Source organism: Mixophyes fleayi, chromosome 1, assembly GCF_038048845.1.
Source record: "Mixophyes fleayi isolate aMixFle1 chromosome 1, aMixFle1.hap1, whole genome shotgun sequence".
NCBI classification, from domain to species: domain Eukaryota; kingdom Metazoa; phylum Chordata; class Amphibia; order Anura; family Limnodynastidae; genus Mixophyes; species Mixophyes fleayi.
In genome coordinates this window covers 263836895-263854943 of record NC_134402.1, presented here as the reverse complement: position 1 = coordinate 263854943, position 18049 = coordinate 263836895, and positions in this window count along the sequence as shown.

The window sequence follows — 18049 nt, the reverse complement described above, 5'->3', positions numbered from 1 at the left end:
ATGTAGACACATTTTCTGTCATTTTTTTTGCTAGTGTGATATGTATTCGCTATTTGGTGTAATAGTAACAAAATTACATACTTCTAAATAACTCCAGTGCTGTCTGGGTCTGAAATAATAAAAGTCAATCAAACAAATGGCTGCTAAATCCTATGGTAAAGCTGCAAAAAATTAATGCACTATCTACTGGAGTGGTGAAACTGCAATCATCCATTCAAAAGCCACTAGCTAGTGGAGATGGTCATTTTCATTATCAGTGTGTAATTTCACCTTCCCTCTAGCAGCAGCAAGAGATATGGCTACTGAGAGCCGTATACGTGTCTTCTTGCTGGTCTGCCTCACGATTGGCTGCCTGTTGCTGCCACTGACCACCAATGATGTTTTTATTAACTTTCTTGAATAAGAACTTTCGCTCGCAACCCCCGCCCCCCCCCCTTGAGTGGGGGAGGGGTGGTAAAAAAAAAAGTTAATAAAAACATAAGGCACACCAGGCAGGGCAGGGGTTTACATCGCCGACCTCTACCTGCAGCAGCTACTCTCTTCCCAGGCGGCGGGGGGCCCCCAGAGAGAGGCCCCCTGTGCCCCCTCCTTAATCCGGCTATGCGTCCCATGACTGGACTCCGAGGCTGTCATTAACTGTTCTATACTAGTGATGGTGTTGCGTTACAGGACGCACAGCCTCCGCCTTTAATGGTTGTTTAGAAATGCCCATTTGGAGATGTTGGCTCTCCAGAATGGCAATTTCTAATGATCCAAAGGTAAATAGGGCCTAATAAATATACCCTTCAGAAAAAGATTAAGGGATAAATTTATCAAGCTGAGGGCTTAAAAAAGTGGGGATGTTGCCTCTAGCAATCAATTTGATTCTATGACAGCTAGAATTTATTTGGCTGCTGTAGGCAACATCTCCACTTTTTCAAACCTGCAGCTTGATAAATTTACCCCTAGGTAGCCTCAATGCACCTGGTTGGGAGATGGGTGACAAACATCATGGTTATAGTCATTTCACCTTTTTCTTGACTTCTCAATATAGTGCCTCCAACCAAATTGTTGTCTCTCTTTAGGGTGTAGTTCCAAGAAGAGTGCTCCACCTAGGGAAACCCCCACCTGACTCCATAAAACTTGTGGAAATGCACACATACAATCACAGCTAAAGGGATAAGCCACTTGGCATATTTATTTGAAGGCCTTGTAACCTAATGGCCTGAAATCTGATAAGTAGTGGGTGGTGTATAACAAATTGTTTAATCTCGGACCCGCCATCTGCAAAATGTAATCCAGGCAGTATTGTCATATTAAAACCGCTAATCTTACTCTGTTCATTGAAATTATGTTATTCTGACTGGAGAGATTTTACACAGTCGCAATTTACATGTACCGCCCATAAAGCCTGTGGACAATGTGGTATGACTATTATATAGTAAGTCTATATTCAATCCTTGTCGCTTTTATAGCAATCAGATTTTTTACGTTGCTCTAACTTTTGTCGGCGTTATTGTTGCCGAAAAAACCTACCCCACCCAATGGAATAATACCAAACCAGAAATAAAGAATAATAATAACACATTTAGTAATATGCTTGCAAGGTTGAAGGGCCAGTTGGGAGAGGGATTTAATGGAAACCACTTGAAAAAAATATTAAGTAAAAGATAATTGTTGTTCAACAACTTTATATTATGATATTAATGGAAGTATTCTGAGATCGCTTTGAAAATAAAGTCATAGAAAGTAATTAGCAAGAATACTATTTGTCAGTTCTTTATGAGTGAAAACGTGAATTCAGAATAGATAGAAATTTTCATTTTTAGAAAAAGCAAGAAGAGTTGGATTCTAACTAGATCTTCATTTACTGTAAGTACAAAGAATTGTTTGACTCTGTGGTAGGAGCTGTGGAATGCAAACCTTTTCTGGAATGCAGAGTAAGCTACCCTTTGTTCAAACTTCTTTATCACTAGGAGCATGTAAAATAAGCAGATTACAAATAAAATATCAATCCTTGTTAAAGGAAATAAAATGTGTTGTAGTATTACATATACGTAATATAACAATTTAAAATTCTACTTAATTCCACACAAAATACAATTTATTCAGATGTTATTTTACATACAGATGGCACAACAGTAGCTGACTGTGGAATCTGGTGCTTGTTAGGGTGTGCATAAATCACAACAGTGTATCTCTAGTCATATCACACTCTCATAAGCTTGTATGTGAGTGTGTTGAGCTACAGAATTGCTATCTAACTTATTTTCACCGCTGTGTCCCGGATGACTAAAAGAATGTTGCTCCTTCTCTATATCGGTTACTTTTTAGCTGTATAAAATATATGCAAGAAAACAAAGCAAAGCAAGATGGTAAATGCATTAAAAATGTACCTTAATCTCAAATAGTAGAGCCAATCATATTTTAGAATGCGATCTATAAATTCAATAGAAACAAGTGACATTGTGACTCAGAAGTGCAACTGGTTCCCGGTGAATTAATATGCTTCATTTTGAAGAATATTAGTTCAGCACACAAAATAAACATGCATCAACTATATGTACGTGACTAGTGCACTTTAAGTCCTTTGCACTTATGTACGGTACACCAGTGTAACCTGTTGCCCATATAAATGACTTAATCACATAACATTTCGTTTTTTGTCTCCTATTATAGGAAGTTGGAGGTAGATTTTTAGGATGGAAGATTTGCTAATTTTATAATTATTTACTTATGTGTCATCTCAGTGATTAAAAAAATTGAATATTCTGCACAATATCCTATATTTAAAATAGATTACAACGTTAGGTGCTGCAATGAAAGTGAGAAATGGGCTGGCAGATAATGAGAAATCACATGCATACTGTGCAGTACCTCTGGAGTCTCACCAAGTTTGCTGAGGCTGCTGTGCTTCATTATGCAGTAAACATAGTACTAGAAATATGCCCATTGAGGGCAACAGCTAGATGATGATAATTAGAAGCCCAAGCTCCATTATCTGTTGATTGCAAAAAGATTTACATATCCTTCATTAATCCTTTTGAGGCAAACTATCTCCTATGTCCTGTAGACAATGGGCCTAATTCATTAAGGAAAGTAAAGCAAAAAAAAAAAGGAATAACTTTGCAAAACCATGTTGCATTAGAGGGATAGCTAAATTTAAAATGTGATGGCAGATTTATAGTTGGGGTAGGGCATGTCCTAGATCAACTTTAAATTTCAGTGCAAAAATAAAGCTATCAAGTATGTGTGTACTGCATGAACAATCGGGCAGTTTTTAGTTTATGTGCAAAATTATAAACTCATTTGCAGCCCTTGGATTGTAACATGGTTTGTCCAGGAGAAAACTTACTAATTTTTTTGCTTTACTTTCCTTAATGAATCAGGCCCAATATCTTTACCACTCAGAAAGGGGTGTTAAACTACTAAATGTTTTCACTTTGCCTTTGAAACTGCTTAATATCATTGCCCATTACCATGAATATATTATTGATTTCTTGAGCCTATTATCGGCAAAGAAAAAGACAATGTCTATACTGTACAACTAGGTTCTTACTAAGACAATGATATGCTACAATTATTTACTTGTAAGCAATCATTATAAAAATGTAAGTTTAATATCTCCTTTGGTTTTCCATCACCTACCAAAACAGAAAGATTTCTATATAAAGAAATAAACCAGAAAAGATCTTCTAGTGTTACATAAGATAACAAGATCTGTAATAGATTCAATGTTTGCTCATATGAATAATATATTTGATAGAGTTCCACATGCAATCACAAGAACAAGTACTTACTTACATTCCACAAAAAAATTGACCTTAAATAGTAGCATTCATTTTGCTTAGTATTCCACCAGCAACCATTCATTTGAAATTTGTAACATTTTTTATAAAATATCTCAAATATCCCTCAGTCGCTCCATTCGTTTGTCCCCTAATTGGAGCACCTTCAAACAGGCTCTCAAACCCCATCTGTTCCTTAAAGACTACCAGCCATCCACCTAACCTTCTACTTCCTTGTTCTCCTCACCTTCCACTTCCCTGTTCGCGCTCCTCATGCACTTGCTCCTCTCCACTGACTCGTCTCATGCCTGATGTCTGTTTCCCCTCCCTTTAGTAAGTAAGCTCTTACGAGCAGGGCCCTCTTCTTTCCTGTCTCAATAACAATTCTTCTTCTTCAACATCACTGTACTTGCTTTGCTTGGACTTCTGGAGTCTTAGTTTTACTCGTTTTGCTCTGTACTGTTGTACCCTGTACGGTCTACAGTTTGCATTATATTTTGTATTTTGTATGGCGCTGCGGAAGCCTTGTTGCGCCATACAAAAAAAGAGGAATAATAATAATAATAATAATAAAATATGTGAAAATTAATCTACTAATTACAGTGCCAAATATGGATTATAACAGGATAAATAACCTAAAAATCAATCAATTATATATAAATATGATGCTGTAAAGCATTTTGTACAGGATACTGATATCTTGCAATAGAAAACACTAACACCCCCTTACCCCATTTGCTCAGGACAGGCTCCATGGCTAGTGAACTTTCCATCCTTCTTTCTCCTGGGCAAACCATGGCCAGTGAAAATACATATTTTTTGCTAAAGGCTTTAAATAAACTACTTAACAAATTGGACAGGTCCACCTTAAATGCAACTATAACAGTTTCCCTGGCGAAAATGCTGTGGGGCTCCAGTACTGTGGAATGTATTTCTTTTAAATGGACAGACAACCTTAGACAATATTTTCACCCATATCTGATACCTTCATTTTTAGTTTTAATATATAAAATTAATATCATTAAATTATCTTATGTGGGAAGGATTACTATAATGAACAATGGTCCGGTCTTTGTCCATTTCCGCAACCAGAAACCTTTTCATGTTTTTGAAGCCTATTTTCCCACATATGTATGGATTAGAGAACAAATTAACCACCAAAGTCTTGCTAGTAACATCAAATAGAGGTCTTGGTCTACCAGACTCCAACATAAAGCAGCAATATTGGTTTGGCTAATTGGATATATTAGCAGACATTGATGGTTTCTCATGTGAATTATCTTTACACTCTTTAAAAATGTTTTTTTGCACTTCCCATCAAATAAAATCATAAAAACTCTCAGTACGGTCTTGGGTAAATAGACTACTTTAACTTTACTGCAATGTAAACTCCTGAAAAATCTTTAAAAAAACACTAAACAAATGCTTAATCTGCAACTTTTAGTGAGAAGAATGGGAATACTTACCAGATTGAAATGTCAGTATTGGTGCAAATCACCAACTTCACCTTTTAAGATAATGTAGTATTGGTTATCAACATTGTAAAGCACTGGAGCTACCTGTAAGGTGTCCCAGTCCAGTTAACCCCTGCAACTAGAATGCATTCTCCTCCTGTACTGGTTGACAAAGGGTACTATAACCAAGTGAAAGATGACCCAGAATCTCCATCAACAGGTAATTATATTGTGCAAATTATTTCAATAATATTTGGGCAGTACTTAAAGGCTTTTATCTGATAGCTTTATGTTTAATTTAATTTAATTTAATTTATGGCTAACTTTATTAAATGGGCAACTATCTAGTTAGGTAAACATTTGCCCAGAATTTAAACGGCAAACTTGCCTTTACAAGCCAGCGCCGCTTCAAATCTTAGCTGTTAACTCGCCGATTCCTGGCGAGTTGAAAAAAACGGACTTTAATACATTTACCCCCAGATTTTTATTTAATTGCAGAGACAGGTGCCCCTCCAACTATTATTGCTAATAGATGTCATGGTGTTTGTTTATTTTTAATAAATGTGCACATCTAATTTTATTTTTTCCTTTTGCACATATGGTAGAAAGTTAAAAAATGGCATGAAGAAATGGCATCGGTGTGACAGATCTTTAACATGCTACGGGACAATGGTGTAAATTAATAATTTGATTATGGTACACAGGATAACTCTAACTTGTTTCATACAAGTGATGGTCTATGGGAAATCACTTGCGTCCTACACAAAATAGTCCATGGGGTAAATGTATCAATATGTGGGTTCTTCAACACCCGTGTGTTCAGCCTCTTCCGCGATTAAATTTCAAGCGGCGCTGCATTGTAAAGGGAAGTTAACCCTTTACAATGCAGCGCCGCTTGAAATTTAATCGCGGAAGAGGCTGAACACGCGGGTGTTGAAGAACCCGCATATTGATACATTTACCCCCATATCTCCAGAGTGAATGTCACAATTACATGTGCACACTCTTACTTACATAACATGCACTTGTATGACCCATATCTGCCTATCCAGGGTCCACAAGTTATGTGAAACTCAAAATTTCACTTTATGTTCCCAAAGTATAACAAAGCATATTTTTTCAGCCTGCGGTTTGACTTACATCCAACTCTACATAAGGTATTTAATGTGCTACCTCAAGGCTTGCCTTTGCACTGAGGTAAACCTTCAACTGACACCATACAAAAGCATGGAAATAAATTGAGAATTTATTAAAAATAACTACAAGTCAAACAATATAGTTCTAAAACATGAAAAATGAGCCTTTGTGCAGAGCCCACCACAGGGAACCATATCGTTTTGGAAAAGTATGTATCATACAAAGCTTTGCCAATTGGATTTCCTATTACAGGGACATATTTTATAAAAGGTCATTACACCAATAGAAAAAATATTTAAAAAATATATTTAAAAGAATGGTGTTATAAGTAGGTTAATGTGTAATAAATATTGAGTCAGCAAATACAAAAAACATATTTGTTATTTTATATTGTAATAAAAAGGCAATATAAATCTTGTAACATTTATACAGAAATCTTTTTGGTAAAGGTATTATGTAGTACAATATTTATTATTTAATGCTTCAATGAAACACAATGACCATCAAATTATTGTGCACTTCGAATGAAGAAAATTATTCATCTATACAATCACAAAGAAGAGAAAGTCTGTATTTATCTAAGTAAATACTGGAAGATATAAAATCTTCCAATTCCATTTCTTGTCCTGGTTTCTACTGTATTGCCAATTTCATGCATACTACAATAGTTCCGTTTAAAATGTATTGAATGTTGTCATTCAGAGAAGTCATTTCTGTGGACTGCAGCAACAAGATATCATTGACATTCTACATTTCTTTCACAAAATTACATTTCTAGAGCATGGGAAAGAGAAAATATAAAAGAGTACATACACCGAGTATTCAGGTTTACATTTTAATTAGTAACACAGTAGGAGATCTTATGCAATACCTTGTTACATAGTTGGCAATGCTGAAAAAAATAATCCTTTAAGTTCAACCTGTTCTTATATGGTCTTGCTGTGTTGATCCAGAGAAAGACAAAACAAACTGCAGCATACTAGCTGCACTATCCTCACAGTGGCAAAAATATCCTTCCAGACCACAAAAATGTCAGATTCAGATTCATTACCCGGATTAACCCTAATAGTAATATAATAATCATTGCTGGAGAAAACATTTCTTGTAAGAAAGGCAGCCAATCTCTTTTTAAATTCATGTAGCAAGTTGGATATTCCCACCACCCATCCTATTTCTTCCACTCTGAGTGGATGCCACCATGTCTCCTACAAAGTCCTAAGCATTAGATAAATCTCATATATTTATACATAATATTTAGGTCCCATCTAAGGCACTTTTGTTCCAATGTAAACAGTCCCTTTTGTCTAGTATTTGTGACCCCTCCATTAAATTTATTAAGATTGTTCACTTTTGAACCTTCTCCAGTTCTGCTATGTTCTTCTTGTAGAAGGGTGCGCAAAATTATACCTTATATTTGAGACATAGTCTGACTTATACAGAGGTAAAATTATATTTGCACACCATGTATAAGGATTAGCATCAAGAAGGGGACCTTCTGTGCCTCTGGTAACAGGCACAAATTACTTTGGTGGGCAGAGTCTACTGGCACTGCTCGCTTTTGCTAGAGGATCCTACAGGGGACTTGGAGTCTGCTGCAGGAGGAGTACAGGTAAGTCCCCAAAGGGGTCTCACTGTAAAGCTGCTGACTAAAGATGAACAATATTGCCACAGAAGTTCATGTGAATCATGTTTCACAGTGGGATAGACTTTCACAGCGATGCATGATTTCAGCAATAAAATATTTGAACTTTGCGTTGCTTTGCACTTCTGTTGAATGCCATTCAATACTGTATTTGTAAGGTCACATTACACAGTTTGTGTAGAGATAGCACAATGATTGTCATTTCATTCTGCTCTGTGGGAACACTTAAGGCCAAATTCCAGAGAATATTTTGCAGAACAATTTTTAAAATTTTACTAAACTTTATAGCTGATTAACAAATATGTACCATACCAAACATATAAAAAACTGAGATAAAATATTACGCCAAAATTCTGGGCAGAAAGTTGTGATGTGTAGTTGGGATCAGAGATATAGCAAGTAAAGTTAGGAAACTGCAGTTGAAGTCCTTATCCAGAAAACAGCAAGAATTTTTTTATGCACTTTGCACACCAAGGTGACCCGCTGCATAGGCAAGGGAGTAAATGAAAGTGAAGGGTTGATATATACATTCAATTATCTAGATTGACCACAAGATGTAGACAAGTAAAGGCAGAGAGATAATCGACCTTCAAAAAAGACTCAGAAAAAGTACAAAGTAGAGAATATGAAGATCCAGTGACTAATTAATAAGATCACTGACTATGGAGAGAGAGAACACAGCCCAAAGAACAAAAGGATGCATAAATGCATTGTGTATCTATCCCCTTTTTTATGTATCCCAAAATGTGTTTCACCTTATAAATTGCTGTCTGACACTGACTAATTTCAATTAATTTACTATATACTAGTGTTCATAAATCATTTCCCATCTCAGATTTTCCAATAGTAGAAAATGTAAATAGCATAAATATCACATGCCTTGGTGCATATTCTTACATTTATCTAAACTAAACTTCATCTAACTTTTTTCTGCTCATATCCTATTGAAGCGGTATACTATCCTTTTTATGTTTATAACATTTCATAGTTTAATGTCAGTTTCAAATATGAACATGATAATTTGAAGGCTATCTTCCAAGTCATAAATAAAAATATTTAAAAAGGACAGAGCTCAATACTGATACCGGCAGTTCCCCAGTAAAAAAACAAAAACATTTATAACAATCATCTGCTTTTCCTCATTATACTAGTTGTCAAACCATGCTCATATTTTTCCCCCTAGTAATTACTTTCTCATCTTATGTACTAATATGTTATGTGGGACAGTATCAAATGCTTTTGAAAACTCAAATTTGTTACAACCACTGCAAATTTCAGATACACTTTGCAGCTTACATACTCATAAAAACAAATTAGGTTGGTTTTGCATGACCAGTCTTTCATGAATCCATGCTAGCTAGTATTTTGTTATCAATTTATTATCTATAACATATTTCTGAATAGCACCCCTTAAAATGCATTTAAATAATTTACTCATAATTGATGTCAGGGTTACAAGACTATAATTTCCTGAAGGTAGAACTATATGACATTAATCTACAATAGTGGTTAGCACTTCTGCCTCACAACACTGGGGTCATGAGTTTGATTCCCGACCATGGCCTTATCTGTGTGGAGTTTGTATGTTCTCCCTGTGTTTGCGTGCGTTTCCTCAGGGTGCTCCGGTTTCCTCCCACACTCCAAAAATATACTGGTAAGTTAATTAGCTGCTATCAAAAATTGACCCTAGTCTCTCCCCCTCTGTCTGTCTGTATGTGTTTGTGTGTGAGTGTGTGTCTATATTAGGGAATTTAAACTGTAAGCTCCATTGGGGCAGGGACTGATGTGAATGAGTTCTCTGTACAGCGCTGCGGAATTAGTGGCGCTATATAAATAAATGATGATGATGATGATAGTACACAAAGCCCTTAACTGCTTTACAATACATGGTTGTATACCATCTGAGCCAGCTGATTTATCTAGTTTAAGCTTTTCTTAGACACTTTGGGCTTTATTCATTAAGGAACACAAAATTAACATACTTTGGTTATTAAAAAAATACATGTAATTCGGGCATACGCACGTCCTTATTCAACTACAAGCGGATCTGAAGAAACGTCTCTTGTCAAATACGGGTCTAGGTGCGCTCTCCATATGTGTTTTTTGTATTAAGACAGACACGACACAGGGCAGGATATGACCAATACATATGTGACATATAAAGACTCAAAACAATGCACAGGAAAAAAATCATTGATTGTTACTAGAGATGTTCACTGACCCATGTTTTGGTTTTGGATCTGGATTAAATTGGTGTTTTGGTTTTGGCAAAACCGCCCTCACGTGTTTTGGTTTCGGATCTGTATTTTTTTAGAAAAATATGCTAAAATCACATAATTCTGCTTTTTTTTGTTCCTACATTATTATTAACCTCTATAACACCAATTTCCAGTAATTTCCAGTCAATTTTGAACAACTCACAGGTCACAATATTATTTTCATCCACTAAGTGACAGAGCAACGACACAAACACACGGCAGTTCATAGCACATTTTGGAAACATTGCCACACAGCAGTGGCAGAAAAGGAAAGTGGTGTAAGATGGAATTGTACTTAGGCCCTCCCATGCACCCTTATGTAAGATATTGAAAAGGACATGTACATATTAACAAAGCAAGCACTCCAGTGACAAGGAGTGCCACTTTTGTGGCTGAAGTGCTTGGTTTGTATGGGCCCCACAAAACAAGCTACCAATAGCTTAGCTGCCTAAAGCCCAACAGTGCTGTCAATGAATTATTAAACCATGTCTGCTCGTGCTGCATCTTTAATCTCCTTCTCCTCTCTGGATACCTCCCTTTCATCCCTGAAGAACTACCAAATTTATGTAGACACAGGAATGGATATTACAACTGGAGTGGCATTACATCTGCTTCAGACAAACTGTGACATAGAACATGTGGGCAGCGTGGAATCCATCATCTTGAAATACGCTGCATTGAACAGAGAATTAAATGAATATATAGACGTAGTCGAGGAGACTGTACTTAAGTTAAAACTTGACCCACCGGATGAGATCCCGGATTTAAGAGAACTTGTACACGAGTGTCACGGGCACTAGGAGTCTTTACCCAGGTATCACCAGATGATGGACTTACCAGAGCAGTATAGGTGGTAATATGATACTCTGGTAGCGGGGTGATCACGGAACAGGAGACAGCAGATGGTAAGAGAATGCTCGTGGAAAGTCTATGACTAGCAGCACTGGTAATATGTAGATAATGACACGAGGAACTGGATGGACAAGGAAACGTGAGGGTAGTCAGTGGTCTGCGGATAGCAAGTTGTACCACTGCTATAGTGAGGAGGAATGTCCAGAAATAATGAGGAGGTGATGAGAGTCAGCGGTCTGCGTATAGCAAGTGGTACCGCTGTCTAGGTGAGGGAATGGAATCCAGGTGAAGGTATCCGAGAAGTCAGTGGTCTGCGTTAGCAAGTTGTACCACTGCTATGTGAAAGGATACTGAAAACGGGTGACTCAGGAAACAGGGAACAGTGGTCTGCCTCTAGCAAGTTGTACCACTGAATATATATATGTGAGGAAGAGCACGGGGAGGTAAATGCAATGCAGAGTATACACGGGCACACTGAACTTGATCCCACGATGATATGCACAAAAAGTAATAACTGAACAGCACTGCACAATAATACAAAGTCACAAGAGCTATCCAGGCAAAAAGGTAACACAGTCAAATGATGGTAATAGTCTCAGCGGATAGGCAACTCCAGAGGAGAACAACTCAGTCCAGCAAGATATGCAATACACCAGCACAGTCAATGAGAAGTATGCATACCGTGGTTCAGGAGAGCAGGCTGTCAGACAGAAGTGCAGGGATACCTGAACGGCTGGAGGCCGGCAGGATATGAAGTCCCAGGAGGGTAGAAGCGGTAATCAAGTAGGTGCAGCGCACAGGTAGGTAGACTAGCAGAGATGGAAACAATACTCAGGAAGCAGTAGTATATCGAACTGGACACCTGGAGAACGCTGAGGAGTAGAGATGGTCTAGACGAGATGGAAGCAGCGGAGCATTGATCCAATGCAGACAGGCGAGTTGACCCAAGCGGAGACACTGTAGAAGCACGGAGAGCGGATCAGCTGGCTGCAGACACGAGGAGTACTGGAGGGTTGCGATGAGCAGGGTACTGCAGATACACGGAGACAGCGGATAGGAATCAGCTGGTGCAGTCACGATGAAACACGGGAGAGTTGAGGTGAGCAGGATACTGTAGATACACGGAGGCAGCGGATAGGAATCAGCTGGTGCAGTCACGATGAAACACAGGAGAGTTGAAGTGGACTGGAAACTGTAGTAGCACAGAGGCAGCGGATAGGAATCAGCTGGCACAGTCACGATGAAACACAGGAGAGTTGAAGTGGACTGGAAACTGTAGTAGTACAGAGGCAGCGGATAGGAATCAGCTGGCACAGTCACGATGAAACACAGGAGAGTGGAAGTGGTCTGGAAACCACAAACGAACAACAGGAATCAGCAGGAGCTGAACACACGAGGAAACACAGGAACACCTTCAGAGGCTCATGGGGAATGAGACTCCAAGATCAGGCCACGAGGTATTGACCTCAGGTGCTTTAAATAGGGAGTGTTGCCTGATCAGCCAATTAACTAAAAGGAACATAAACTGAAGGTTTGAAAGGGCTGCACATGCGCAGACCCTCAGGATGGTGGATGGCCACGGTTCCTAAACACACGAGAAGTAGCACTCACAGTCCGGTGAGTGACAACGATACATACACTGCGCTTCTGAAGAATAATACACAGGAGGCCCTGAGGCAGAACGATAACTATGTCCAGTTTAAAAAACAGCTAAGAGACCTGAGAAAACAAATGGTTGTGTCACGTGCCTCTGTAGACAAAGCTTTGGAAGATGAAGATGAGGAGATCCCTGTCACCCAGAGCACTCCTATAACACAGTTGGAGATGGTGAACCCATTGAAAAACAAAGTATGTGGTCACATGTAAGAGAGAGAAGCAATTGAAAGGATGATTGAAAGAAAACTTCAGAAGGGTTGTCCAAAAATTGGCTGAATCACTCTTTTGGAAGCCAAGAGAAGACATAGCTCTTAAAGCCAAAAATCACCAAAATGTAGTGATCCGATTTCAAGATTTTGAAAACCCTTCGATCCTAGTGAAGCGAATAAAGTACTTGATCTACAAGTCCGACATACTTAGCATACAGCATCTCCTGCACATCCCTGTAATTTTTTAAAAAGCTCTGCACCACCAAGTTTATTGTGTGAGCAAAACAGGGAATGTGATGAATTCACCGCACTGTAATGCTCTCATAATATTGGTGGCCTTATCAGAAATATAAAAACACACAGTGCTGAGAGTGATATTCACTCTATGTATAAATTCATGGAATACAAGTATCAAATAGATAAATAATTTAATATATATTGTACAATATAATAAAAACAATGTTCAATGATGATGAATCAATAAATCTCATGATCGGTGCACTGATCTAACATATCACTGAAACATACATACTTCAACTTCTTAAGAAGCAATCTTAAACTACTAAAATAATGGATGAACATTCCAATATTGAATATAATAAAGGTATGAAGCATAAAACATGCAGCCCTAACGTGAGAAAGGTTATAAATATGATTGAAAATCTCAATTCATCAACCTCAAAATAAATGTCTCACAAATAACTGTTGAATCCCACCGGCTTGAAAATAATCCACTACCTTGCCGCTGACAAGGGTGGTAATGAATAGCCTCCATCAATAATATAAAGGACATGTTCTTTCTTATTATGAGCCAAGGAAGACAAATCTACTATACGCAGATTGTTCAAGTATACAGGTCTTCTTCACAAATGGGATAAAATATATATATATATATATATATATATATATATATATGCACATATAAAAACATTAAACAAATTCCTCACTGTGATGAACAAACTCCGATGTGGCCACACTATAAATTCTCAGATGCCGGAATCGCACCACACAGTTCATATATGAGGACTTATCTGTAATACTTACGATGCTGAAATAATGCTGAGGTAAAAGTTCATGAAGTAGGGTTATTCAACCTGGATATAGTCTCCGTCCTTAGGGCTGATTACCCACTTGCTTCTTAGTGGGCAGACCACACAGTTCAAACTGCTTAATATAAACCCAATATCGGAATTTTCACAGATACATGCTCATGGAAAATAGAATTACTATCTGGAAATATCCTCTAAAGAAGTCACTTTGTGTGATGAAACGCGTTAGTTTGGAATAATAAGAATGTACATTTATATTTTGATCTCCAAGTGATTATTTGCCACTAGTATGTATCTGTGAAAGTTTCCTAGGCTAACACACGGGTTGCCGCCACCCACCCCCACACCAAAATTGACGCACATATTTAACTGTAAATCGAAATTTACTACAGATGCTAATAATGATTGCTTGTTACAAATTGTATTTTTATTTAAATTTTCTTTACTGCCAGCAGTAATATAGAACCATCAGTAGAAAATTATAAATAATTATAAATTGAACAGTCAAACTCTCAAAATCTACATATTACAAGTCAACGATATTAATAATAACAACGCACCATGTAATGGTTTCTATAGCACATGAAGCGCCTAACAGGCTTCAAAACTGTATAAAAGAATTTAAACCTAACTTTTTTCATTTAAAAAAGTGCAAAGAATTGTTGTAAATCAAAGTATCATTTTACATCAAGCTCTTTTTTCGTGCTTTTGAAGTGGCAAAATTTTCTATTATATCATCAAACTTCAAGTTCTGCAGGAAGTCACTTTCAATGAATACCAGTGCAAGAGCTGTGAGCTTTTCTTGATGTAAAGTTGACTGCAAGTAGTTTTTTACCCTCTATAAAGCAGAAAAAGATCGTTCTTTACTACAGTTAGTGACTGCCATTCTTAAAAAGAGGCGCAGTCAGTACTATTTCAACGTTTGGGAACATTGATTCTCTATTACAGTTTTTTGACAATGTCAAGAGGCTTCTGAGTTATGTTTAATACTTTCTTGATGGTAGCTTTTATGACCTTTCTCAAAAGAGGCTAAATGGACACACTTCTCAGGAAGTACATTGTCTAAATCCAATTTGTATATTTGTAAGAGTTGGTTTGCTTTCTCTCGAATTTCGTCATTTTGCATATCACTTAAGTGCCATAAAAATCCAAACAGATTAAGTAGCTCTGTATAAATTTCTCTTCTTTTCTCCAAATTAACCTTAAGTGCATCTATTGCGACATATTTCTCTACAATGAAATACTGCCTTCCATCAAATTCTGTGTTCCCATCAATACTTTCCTCAAATGGAACTTTCAGCTTCTTTTTCCTTCTCACATCTTTGTTGTACACATTTGACTTACACATTTGTATTCCCTCTAATTCAAATCTCTTAAACTCCTCTTCATCACGAAGCATGATCAAAAAGGAGCCTAAAGAATAATACAACCCAACAACTCTTGCCAAATCTGTACTTCTTCCTTGAATTTTTTTACTTACATCTTGAAACCTCACCAAGACACTGTTCCAAAAACAGATCATTATTGTAATTTCCAGGCTTTTAACTTTCTCCACCATTAGGTTAGCTTTAATTCTGACATCCTTTACTTGCCCGTCATCATTGCCTATCTCTTTTAATGCGGAAACGACTTCATGGTAGGATTTATGCAGAGCTTTACTTGCATCAGCATGGGCACTCCAACGTGTTTTGGACAGTGTTTTCAAAACAATATAATCATATTTAAATTTGGATAACAAAATCTCCCATCTGTGAGATGAGGATGAAAAGAAATTGTAGAGCTGTTGTTGTAACGCAAAGAGGCAACTGACTCATTACTGCTTTCTGCAGCTGAGGATCCCACAAGTTGCAAAGAATGTCCAGCACAAGGAATATAATTTGCTAAAGAATTCAGCTGTTTGATTCTAGATTGCAGTCCCTTGTATGGTCCTGACATGTTATTGGCATTATCATAACTTTGGCCCTGACAATCACTCAAATTAAGGTGTAGTGATTCTATTGTAGACAGAACAGCTTTTTACATTTCCTCACCTTTGTGCCCTCAGTTAGGTATGAATTTAATGAAACGTTCAACTGGGGTGCCATCTGTCAAAACATATCGTACCACAAATGTTAGTTGGTCAGTGTGCAATACATCTGGTGTGTAATCCACAATTATGGAATAATATTTGGCCTGTTGTATCTCTGCAATGATATTAGTTTTAACTTGCTCAGATAGTTGCAGAATAAACTCATCAACAATTTTGGAAGATAAGTAAGTAGGTACACCCTTTCCCTTATTCCCAAATCTAGCTAGGTGATCAGCCATGAATGAGTCAAATTTAGTTATCAATTCAAGACAACCAAGAAAATTTCCATTCTTTGAAGAACCAATAATCTCATTCTCTCCATGAAAAGCTAGTCCTCTGGAGGCTAAGAATTTAACTGTTTCAACAACACGTAGAAGTACATTGTGCCAAAAGCTTACTTCTTCGTTGTATTGTTTAAATAACTGGATGTCCACTCTTTCTGAAAATTTACCTCTGTTAACATATTTTGCAAGACTTTCTCTGTGTTCAGAAAGATTCTCATGGTCAGATATAGCATTACTGTTTTTTCAGTCATTAAATCCACTGGTAGCTAATAAAGTTGTGCCTCCATAAGGTTTGCAAAGAGCACAAAATACATGACCATTGATCCTCAATACACCAGTCAAGCTCGCTTAACAGTCTCACCATTAGTAAGTTTTTTAGAAAAAGCAGCCTTAGATAATAATCGTTTCTGATTTAAATATTGCTTTTCAGATTTGGAAAAGTCTTCCTGATCGTTCTGCTTTATTCCATTGTGAGCAATAAAATCTTATAGTTCATCACTCACCACACAATATGCTGGGTCATCAGAAGGATGAGAGAGCTTTATAGCAGTTTTTGCTTGTTGAATGACTGGGATGGGTGTCAGTGACTCACTTGGTGCACTGGAGCTGGAACCACAATAACTAGCTGAACTAGTTGAAGGTACTGACTGTGCAACAGCATCACCACAACATTAATCACCAATACTTAAATCTTCAGCCACCTTTCCTGCAGAACACCGGAAAAAAGAGTCAAGTTTGGGAATATTTTTCAATAAAGAACCTTCTCGTTCATCTCTCTCCTTTGCTCTTTTTCTAAACTCAGCTCCACTTGGCTTTTTAAATGGTTCATGGATATCTTTGTCAGTCATTTTGTTGTTATTAAAATTCCTAAAAAAGGGGGATTAAGGGAGGCATAAATTTACCAAACTTACGAATATCAGGAGCAAAGATGTACAAGACAAACAGATATAGCTATATATCCTGCAAATACAATGAAGAAACTTAATGAAATCCATAAATGCCAATCCTTCAATACTGCTGTTCAGAGAAGCCTCGCATACTACTCCATAAACTATACCAAAGAAACCACTAGAAACAACAGCGTTGTGAAAATACTCCAGAAATGACTCACTAGACAACTGTATATAGCTTCATATATATACATGCACATATATATATATATATATATATATATATATACACATATATATATATATATATATATATATATATATATATATATATGTATATATATGTATATATACACACATAATTCTAAACTATTGATTAATACATAAAACACACAGACCCTGAGTCATTAGGGAAAGGAAAGCCCAAAAAAATTGTAACTTTGCACCTGGACAAAACCATGTTGCATTGGAGGTAAATTTAAAATGTGGGGACATGTTTATTGTTAGGGGTAGAGCATGTCCTAGATCAACTTTAAATTGCAGTGCAAACATAAAGTTATCAAGTATTTGTGTGTAACATGAAAAAACAGACAGCATTTACCTTGTATGCAAAGTAATAAACTAATATGTACCCTTTGCATTGTAACATGGTTTTGTCCATTTGAAAACTAACTTATTTTTTTAAATTACTTACATTAATGAATCAGGCCCACATTAGTTTGAAAACACATTAAAATGTCACTAAAGTAAAAATCCACATTCAAAGTTAGACAAATAGCGTTG